Consider the following 11312-nt stretch of genomic DNA (forward strand, 5'->3'; position numbering starts at 1 on the left):
GGGGGGGGGGGGGGTCCTTTTTTTGGTATTTTTACATTTATTTTATTTAACTTTTTAAACTTTTTATTCAATGTCTTTGCCATCATACAGGAGGGGGGCTCAAATAAATAATACAATTTCTTTATAAATGCATATTTAGCTATTTATTTCGTTTTATATTATCACAACAAGCAGAGCTGTTATATTTCCTCCAGAAATCTAAAATATTAGATACCCTAATTTGTTTGAAATGTAAATTTGTTTGAAATGGTGGTGCCTGTGATTATTACTACTGCCATTGCCATTTCTAACATGACTACCTGGCAGCAGAAAATAGCAGATAACTTAGAGGCATTGCTAGGATTTTGGAAGACCTGAGGTTCCCTTGAGTATGGTCAATTAAAACTTGAGTGTACTTGTGAGAGCAACGACTGTACCCCAACTGGATACGCCATCAGAGCCAGCTCCCTGTGGGATGGAACTAACTAGCAGAGTCGGTTATTACAGAAACATTACCCTAAACATCAGACAGAACCAATGTTAGAGTAAGAAAGTGACTAACAATCTCTGAAAAGTTAAAGAAGAGAAGTCCAATGATTTAAGTGCACTCCGGGGGGGTCTGGGTTTATTGCATAGGTGTGCAGCTCCTAGTGAGTGCAGGCCGGGGTATGCGACGTGTGTATAGTGTAATACAAAAGGAAGAGAGACACGGAAAAAAACAACAAAACAATGATCAATGATTATACTGCACAGGATCCTCCACCACCTGTGCCCAACACAGAGAGTCCAACCCCACCTGGGGACGCCGAAACATGCCATCACCCAACCCCATGACCCTCATCCAAGCAAGCACCACATCCTTCCACAGGCACCACAGGCCCACACATTTAAACCCACCTAGTCACATATTCTGAATTTGTCAAGTTATGCAATAAAAAAAGGCACCTACCATAAATAATAAAACCGAGAGTAAAACCAATTTGTTCCATTTCAGAACAAAAAAGCACTCAAACAAATGACCAAAAATGAGCAGATCACCATCCGTCAGGCAGATAAAGGTGGGGGTATCGTGATACAAAATCGTAATGACTACATCAAAGAAGCCCTCCGTCCCACCTACCAGGTACTTTCCATGGATCCACTACCCCAGTTCCTCACAGCCCTAAAAAAACTAACAGAAGAAACATTCAATCACAAAAAAGAAAAATCTGCCATTTGTCCCACTAAACCCAAACAACCCTTCTTCTACTACTTACGCAAAATCCACGAGCATGCAACTCTCCCCCCTGGCTGCCCTATCATCTCTAGCATCGACAGCTTAACAAGTGGCCTCTCCCGGTATGTGGATTGTTTTCCTGCAGCCAATAGTCACCTTGTTACTTTCATACCTCCGAGACTCGGGACATCTCATTGATATACTACGTCAGTACACTTGGGAACCCACCTATCACTGGGTATACCTTGATGTATGTTCCCTTTACACCTCCATCCCCCACCAAGTGTGCCTACAAGCCTTACATTACCACCTGTCACAACTTCCTGCACTCCACCACAAACAAGCCCAGTTCATAATGAATTCAACACAATTCACATTAAAACACAATTACTTCTCTTTCTTAGACACGTACTACCTACAGATCCATGGCACAGCTATGGGGGCGAACTATCCCCCCAGCTATGGCAATCTCACCATGGGCCACTGGGAAATGTTCATATCTGGCACAACAACCCCTTCACAAAATACCTGATCTATTACGGTGGGTACATAGATGATATTCTTATCATATGGGAGGGACCATCAGACACCATCACACAATTCGTAACTCATTATAACAACAAAACTTCAGGTTTAAAATTTACTGACGTCCTTGATCGCCAAAAAACTAGTTTTCCTTGACCTGGAACTCTCACACACAGAGGAAGCAATCATCAGAAAAACACACTTTAAGGCCACTGCCGGTAATTCTTACCTCCATTACAGTAAAGTAAACTCAAAATCCCCAAACCCAAATACACGTTCCTCTTTGACAATAGAAAAAGGGTTTATCAATGCAAGAAACGGAGGTGTCTCACTTGCCAATTAATTTCGCATGGTCAACCCACCTTTCAAGACAGTTCAGGTAACAGCTTCCACATCACACAATGTATAACTTGCGCCCATGGCCATGTAGTGTATGGTCTAAAATGCCCCTGCGGCCTCCTCTACATAGGCCGCACCATCCGCCCCCTAAGAAAACGTATCGTAGAACATAGAAGATGGATCGAGTTAGATAGCATTTTCTGGCAAAACGCAAGAAAAACAGAAAACACCTCCAGGTCTTTGCCATAGGACACAGTGTAGGGGAACAAATATCAGATACACATCAGAACACTTTATTGAGCAGCAGCAGACATTTTATAGCTCACAGATCCCACCTTCCCTAGGTAAGATTACATAATTTTAATAAAATTAACTTTTCTGGGAAATAGCTGAAAAGGTTAACAATAAAGGGATTATCAAGGTAATCATGTCATCAGGCCCATCAGAGAGAAAGATGTTGTTATCTCTGTAGAGAGCCAATTGTGTGGGGGTAGCAGTCCAGACTTTGTAATGCTAGCAGGACATGGTACACAAACTGTCTGCCCAAGAGTTCCATAGAGGAGGTCAGATGTTAGGTCCAGGACAAGATATAGTACTGGTCCCACTGGCAATTTAAAAAAGTAATCCAGGCCAGGGTCCATAGTTGGTACAGAGGAGGCTGGCCTTCAGTCCCCTCTAAGTGCCCAGGGCTGTAGAGTTTGACCAGTTGTGGCATTAAAATAGTCCGAAGCCATCGACAAGAACATTTGTTTTGCCAGAGACAGGTGCTTCAAAATAGGGACTATCCCCAGCAAATAGGGACAAAAGGCAATCTTACTAAAAGAGAAAAAGAAATATACTGTATTTCCCTTGAATAGATGTTTTAAGTGATTATTATAGTTTTTCTCTTCAATATGTTTTATTAGGTTTTTTTGGATATGCGAAACATACAGATATCGCGTAATAACAGCTATGCAAGGGAAAGGGGTGGGGGGAGGGAGATAGAGAGCAAGAGGAGCAGAATGGGGTAATGAGGGTTAAAGGGAAGAGAGAAGAAAGAAAAGAGAAGGACCGGGGGCCGTGGCGCGGTGAGCGCAGGAGAGATCGCGTTATTGGATCAAGGGAGGGTAGGAAAATGGAGGACCATGGGTCCCATATGGTGTGGAATTTCTGACTCGTGTCCAATAATATGCTAGAGAGATGTTCGTTCACAAAGAATCCTTGTATACGTTGTTGGAATTCAGGATAAGGGATGGCTTGTTTCTTCCAGGAATGAGCTATAGTTTGTTTAGCCGCTAAAAATATATAAGTGGTCAATTGCCTTTGGGGCCGTGTGAACTGTGGGATTTTGACGTGGAGGAGGGCTTGCCAGGGGTCCTTAGATAGTGATATATTGAAGATGGAGTAGAGGAGTTTGTAGATATTGGTCCAGAATTTGGCCACGAATGGGCATGTCCACCAGATGTGCATCACATCCCCCACGGTCTGGCATCCTCTGAAGCATGTGTTAGAGCAGGTCGGGTGGAGATGACAGAGTCGAGAGGGCACGAGATACCACCTGGAGAGCACCTTGTAGGCCACCTCTTGGGTGATGATGTTTCGAGAGCACCTGGAGATCGTATCCCAAATCGACTCCCACTCCTCCAAGGGCCTAGTATGGTGGAGGTCCCGCTGCCGATTATTATAGTTTTTATCTTGAAGTCTTGAACATAGTTAATTGAAATTTAATACAGAAACAAGATATTTAAAGCGTATGCACATGCAAATATGATTATTTACATTAAGTAAATCTCTATTACATATATATCTAAAAACTATTCAAAAGTGTTTATTTTCTTATTAAAGCTGGAACTGGCAGGGGGTAAAGCCTCTGACGGGCCTGGAAATCTATGAAACCTGGAAGGCTTACAAATGAATCCTGTTTTAGAAAAGTGTAAAGGAGCATGAAACTGATTTGTTTGCAATCAACCCACCTAAGCGTGAAAGCAGGCATTGACAGGACTGCAGGAACAGACAATGACATGTATAAAAGGTTTTGTGGGACCCAGTCTATAGAATCCCTTGCATCTATGATATCTAATCAATGATCTCAATGTATACCTGTCAGGGGCAGAGTTATCCTGTGTGCTGGAGTGGAACCCAGTAGTAGGGAACAGACTGAATACAAGTCTGTGGTGAAGGTACAAGATGGGCAATCCAAAGGCGTAGTCAGGATACAGTCTTGGTCGAGGCAGACAGCAAATATCGATAATGAGAAGACAAGCCAGGGGTCAGTAATCAGGGAGTCCAAATGGTGGGAAAAGGAGATCAGAGGCAGGAAAGAGGATAACACTTTGTACTTGCACAGGATTCAGGCAGAATAACTCAGCAACAAGTCAGGGCTCTGACTGGTATTTAAACCAAGCAAGATCCAGGAACATCCCTGTTGTCAGAGCAACAAGGAAGCTTCCAACCCCTTGGAGCCAATGGGATGGCGAGTAGATGTAGGTGTGTCAGTGAGGACCTACCTGTGAATAATCCGCACCCAAATTGACTAATCGGCCGCATGCACGTCATGCTCACTCTTATGCACATCCACGTGCAACAGCAACCCTGTCACGGGGCACCAGGATACCACAAGGAGGATTCTAGACCCAGCACAATGCCCGTCGACAACCAGGTAAGGAAGCACCCCTGGTCCCACGACAATACCTGAACATGGAAGGTGATTCCATTAAATGATGTCCTAAAAAGTGTTTGGGGCTAATGTTAATGATTTGCTGTATGCTTGAAAGCATGTCTGGTATTGGTGGGACTGCGGGGGGTGTAGCTACTGATGAGTTCAAAAGGCTGTTTGGGATCCAACTTACTGTATATTACCCCTTGCATCCATTTTAGGTAATTACCATGATTTGTATATTTTTAAGCATAGAAAAACTTCCAGTGACCCTTGCTGTGGAAAGAACATTGAAAGTGAGCCTAAGTTAAATGTGCAAAGTTCTACTACACTGAATATTTAACCCTTTATGCTTTATAACTGCTCCTGTTTGATAACTGAAATAGTGAATTATTCAATCCCATCTGCATCTATATTTTATCTTAGTTGTATATTAATGTAGGAATATCACCAAATTCTTTAACAATCAGAATTTTGAGATATTATAATCTGTTTTCATGATGCTGGCTCTTAAAACACATTTCCTTGAGAGATAAAATTAGAAGCAAAAAGGAAACTACAGTGAGTTCAATATAACAGTGCCAAGAAGGCTTAAATCACTGCAGTAAATTACTTTTCGCTGGAAACAAAAACTTTTGTTCATGAAATTATTTTTATTTAGCCTTTGAGAATGGAAGCAGCTGTTTCAAAGATGTTGTGAAATGTTTTGCTAGGAACAATTTATTATTAATATTTGCTGCATTGGGTGACATACCCACTAACTACTGTTTCCTTTACACACAACTCAACTGTAGTCATTATAATACATATCTTATATTATACTGCTTAATGCTAAATAATAACATAATCTCCAGAACAATCAGATCAGAAGGTTACAAATATTTATCAGGAGGTAGCTGCAGACAGCTGCATGTGATGGTGATAACATGTGTCGAGTGATTGATGAAATGATGTGTAAAGTGCGGTCATCAGGACTGTTCAATGTATAGAAACAGATTATTACAGCAGCACACAGTAAACAGATCCAATCACAGTCAAATTACATAATACTGTTACTAGAGAGGAGCAAATCTGTCCACACCCTGTGTGAAATACAAAAAACTCAACTTAACTGAACTTAAAACCGACCCCACTGAATTCTGTGGGGGATGAATCTTGAAGCTACATTCTAAAGATATGCTTATATGCAAGCTATTGTTAAAAAAGGGCACTGGGTGCTGGCCACTGCCATGGTATACATGTAGCAATGGCAAAACAAATGATAAAATAAATGCCATACAGCGGGGAGATGGTATTTCATGCTGTTTGAACACAGCATTGAAAATACACAAATTTGTTAAATTACCTGCTTGGTGGATGCCTTAAAGGCTGTATAAAGTGTTACAGAAGAATATGCCTTTTCACAGATAGTCTCAGCAATAGCATATACTTACTGGCATATCTAGATGTGGAACTGATTTTTTTTAATTTTTACATTTAAAATGTTGTAAATGCAGTAGCAGTTTTTTTTTAGATTTGACTGCATTGACTTCACCTTCGTAACATCTCCAAAATATGCCCCTTCATCACCAAAGAAACCACAAACCTACCAATCCCTCCACTGGCTTCCAATCACCCAAAGGATAAAATTCAAAATATTTACAACCACTTACAAAGCCATTCACAACTCAGCCCCAGGTTACATCTCCAACTTTGTCTCAAAGTATCACCCTAACCATCCCCTACGCTACTCCCAAGACCTCCTGCTCTCTAGCTCCCTTGTCAACTCCTCCCATGCTCGCCTCCAGGACTTCTCTAGAGTCTCCCCCATTCTTTGGAACTCTTTACCCCAACCTGTCCGTCTATCTCCCTCTCTGACTGCCTTTAGGTGATCTCTTAAGACTCATCTCTTCAGGGAAGCCTATCCCACCTCAAACTAACCACTGAAATATCACTTTCTCAAACAATTCATCCACACACACCTACCTCCTCATGTATCACTTGTCGCCCCTTTTAGATTGTAAGCTGTCATGGGCAGGGCCCTCCTTACCATCTTGACTTGAATTGTATTGTAATGTCTTCCTTATATTGAAAAGCGATGCACAAACTGTTGGCGCTATATAAAGCCTGTATAATAATAATAATAATAATAATATGGTGTATTTTTTTTTATCCAGTTGTAAATGTGTGTAAATTAAATGGTGAAAGTAGTAGCCACGACAGGTTAGGAAGGTTTACTCTTCGTAAAAGTAAAGCTAAAGGCCTTAACTTTGTAGGAATTGACCAGTGACACTGCAGGTGACACCAGTGCCACCTACAGCCTACCCTCATTTATACAATGCAGGGGCAATGGCAGGCATTAGAAAATGGAGAGGGGGACATTACTTTGACCAGGGAGAAAGGTAGGCAAAGCAAAAAGTAAAGTAGTATGTAGCGAATCTTGCTAAAGTTTCACCCCAGCAGTGATTAAGCACAAGGGAGGTACTGAAGTGGCTGATAAAGCATTTCTCTTCTTGCTATTCATCAAGGGTGCACCTTGATGAATAGATCACTTGCAGGGGGATCTAATGCTACCATCCCAGAGAGAGGCCCAAAATGCTGCACTCTCAGCGAAAAAAAACATGCTTGCCGCATTTCCATATGGTGGCAGAATCCCTAGCAATGGAGGCATAGCTGTAGGGGGGCAAATGAATGATATAGGCTGCCTGTCCTTTTTACAACACAGGGGGAAATACAAGCAGCTACAAATGTAGGGGGGGGGGGCACAGGGATCCTATGGCCAGGGAGAAGGGCAGGTATCAGCAAATATTTAGTGCAGACTCCTATGGCCATAAGCTGCATTCTGTTATCAATATAGTGCATGTTGACAGGGATACATTTTGAAATAAATAATTGTACATGTCATATAATGTAGAAAATGAATGCATATACTGTACTGCAGGATTGTAACACGGTGGACTTGCGTTTCTAACGCTAAGTATACCGGATTGTGGCAGTAAGAAAACTGGTTAGGAAACATACAAAAACAAGTGTGGTAGGTCATGCAAATGTAAAGTGTAAATAAACATGACTATATATACAACATGGATATGTTTAAATAAAATTGAAAATAATACAGTGGTAGACATGGAACAGAAAATAAAGCAGAAAGTAAAACTGATACCTTCCCATGACAACCTACAGGGTATTCTGCAGTCTTCAAGTAATAGGGAGTAGAACAGGTACTGGAAATTAGTTTGGCACAGTACCAATGTAACAACATATTATTAACTGTTGATTTGCCCTTCTTGTGCATTGTGCTGAAGTCGGTCATTTATGAACATGGTGTTGTCAAATGTGGATGAAGAAAACATTAAATCAACCAGTTAACTACATTTTGAGAGAACTAAGAAACTGTGTTCAGGAAGAAAAATATGTCATACAATTGTGTTTTTTTCACAACACCAGGGCACCCCATTACTAGCACAATGTTTTCTAAATGGAGACATGGCAAACTTTGGAAACAATGCTAGCTTTGTTTGCCCTGTCCTTACTATACGTTACCCTGTGGTCTGTGTGTAACTTGACATGCAGATAAACCCTCCTATTAATCAGTCAGAATGAGTGAAATCTTGATGCTTTATTAACAAAACAGGGTGGTTGAAACTGATGAGAAAAAAAAAAACCATAGAAACATTCCATCAATATGTCAAACATGTAAATACAGTGGTAGCCCATTAGCACTGAGAAAAAACAAACTCCAATCTTACCAGTGATGCCTAAAGGGGATGTAAGATTCCTCCTCATAAACATGTGCCACAGGTGGTAATGGCTTCTCCTTCATCAGTCTTTAAGATGGAGTCTGAGCTCCCAAGATGCACGTGTTCTTCTCTTTAGGCTGAGGAATTATGGGAGCTTTTATTAAAGCAAACAAGTCCGGAGTTCATATTATTAAAATAATAGAATATGACCAACATAGAAGACAGATATGCACAAGTTCTATCAGGTTGTTTAGTATTTATTTTTATTTAAATGTAGAGGTACAGCTGGAAAAAGACTACAGGAACAACTGTCCAATGTAGAAGAAGGATGGGGAGGCACAATATCTTATCAGAAACACTGCAATAAAATTGCATTTAAAAAAGGCCATATACTAAACTATTAAATATATTTTTACCACCCTTGTTAATGTAGCAATAAAATAGCATGTCTGCTGTGTGGTAAAGAGGGATGCCTCCTAAAATGTGTTTGGGATTGTAGACTTTACTGAAAACTAGACACCCAAGGTGAAAAAATTAGGGACAATACCTAACCATATAAAGCAATCCTTCTACAGTCACAACTCTAAAAAAAGGCATTAGAATGATCAAGGGGGTTTTCATTTTTACTGAAGCTGATCTTCTATGGAAACAACTAAGCCATTGTTCAAACTCCTACATATTCAGAAATTGTCCATTTCCAGCAAACAGATGCATGTTGCTTGTTCTATTCATATTTTATACAAGGCACACAATACAGGAAAGCACTGCATTCAACAAGTCAATATCCTATCTTAAAACAAAATGAATATGTATATCACTGCTGAACAGCAGTTATAATCTTCCAAAACAAATGGTTTAAAGTGGCTGTTTCAAAGTCTTGGCAATCATTTCAAAGTAAAAATAAAAGGAAAATGCAGTTATGTCATTCAGTTTTGAAACTTGAATTACTTATTTTATGAAAAAGATTTAAAAGCAAAAGTAAAGGGTTACAGCCATTTAATTTATATCTTGCTCAAACTAAAAAAAAACAACTAAATGGCTAAAAAAAAAGAACAAGATAAGAATGACGACGTGTATTCCTATCCTTCAGACATTAAGGGGGTTATTGACTATTGAGCCTAAGGACACAGCCGTAGCTTCGGCTGATCCTTCAGCTCTCTTCAGCCGCTGCAGTCCTTTGGTTCAGTTCACAGATGAGCCGAAGTGACTGAGCCGAAGTGACAGCCGAAGCGTGGCGAACGGCCTGCCGAAAGCCTGCCATTCACCCAGCAATTGACAGCTGGGCTGAGCCAGTCGTGATCTCACAGCTTGCTGCGCCCTGTGGTAATGACAGATCAATGTCCACAAATGATATCCCAAAGGGGACGCAGATCTGTCATTAAACAATAATAACTGGGCGGAGCCGGCCGTGACATTACCAGTTATTATTCATTGCCTGGGACCTGCTAGAAATGTATTTTTCTTTTTTTTCTTTTCTTTGAAATTTTTTTTCATCTTCCTATTTTTATCATTTTGCAAATGTTTTATTTTTTTTTCACATTCACACGGAGGTACCAAGCAGAATAGTCGAGCCGAATGCTGCTCTACGGCATTTGGCTATTCACTCACCGCCAGAGCTTCGGCTCAGCTGATCCAGATGTTGGATCGGCTGAGTTGAAGTCCCTCTGCACTTCGGCTCAGCCGTACTGAGCCGGAGTGAATAGCCGAACCTTGCTCGGCTCTGTTCACTTCAGCTCGGTAATTCACTCGGCTGCCTTCAGCATTACAGTGTTTAAGCAGTTATGGGCCTTCCTATTTATTTACATTTTCTTATAAAATTCACATAGAAGCTATGTCTGAATGTTTTGTTACATAAATGATGTTGGGAGCTATTAAATAAAAGTAAGGATTTGTAGTTAACTAACTGCTATTTTAAAAAAAATAATTAGTTATGAATGTGGCAATTTGACAGTGATAGCAATTGATTTTGTATAGCTGAATAATCTCCCATAGCTGCTTGGGCACTGAAGTCTAATTTACTCTGAAAACTGCAAGTGAAAATAATTATTGCAAAAATACTTGTTTTTAAAGTGGACCTTTCACCATGCACTGCACTTTGTCATTTCCTTCTTTTTACCTCTCTATTACACAATAGCTAACCATTTTCATGCCATGTGTGTCGTATATATCTAAAGCTGGCCATACACTGTAATATTTTCTTCATTCAACCTTTGGGCTGAACGAAGAAAATATTACAGATTCTGCCATCAACTCTTACTAGTGTTGATCAAGGACTCTCCCGCAGTCTTCACTGTATTCTGACAGCTGATGGCTCTGTTCGTTTAAAGATTTTCTGACTGACTCCTATGATCAGCTGATCAAGGGATGTCAGCCAAAAAGGTGTCAGCAGTGGCACCCACTGTGTGAAATGTGCATAGTGTATGGCTAGGATTTTAATTTTTTTGCTCATTCAACCTCCCCACTTTCTTATTTCTGCCTCCTGGAATAATTATTTCAATCTCGTAAGGGGTGCAATATCAGGAGATTTTGTGCCTGCATAGATGTAATTGTGTGATGTCATAGATAGTCAATATTCAGCACTTGCTGATCTGCAGCCTTTTGTGATGCGTCACGTAATTATCACAGTAGTGATAACTGTGGGCAGCCAAGGGTACATCACTGCCAGAAACTAGGAATATACAGTACACAAAACAAGAACATTGTTAGTTATTGTGTAGTAGATAGTTGGTCTATTATATGTACAGCTCAAGAGCAGTGAAGGTGCCATGGAGCTAATTTGATTGCTTGTGGGAAGGAGGAGGGTCAGTGAATTAGGTCTGACAGTGATTGGTAGTAGTCACTGTCATTCTCATATATGACTTGTGTGGTTCCTGTAAGGCCTGGTTCACACCTGGGCGTT

Source organism: Nanorana parkeri, unplaced genomic scaffold (genome assembly GCF_000935625.1).
Source record: "Nanorana parkeri isolate BGI_ZX_2015 unplaced genomic scaffold, ASM93562v1 scaffold782, whole genome shotgun sequence".
Taxonomy (NCBI): domain Eukaryota; kingdom Metazoa; phylum Chordata; class Amphibia; order Anura; family Dicroglossidae; genus Nanorana; species Nanorana parkeri.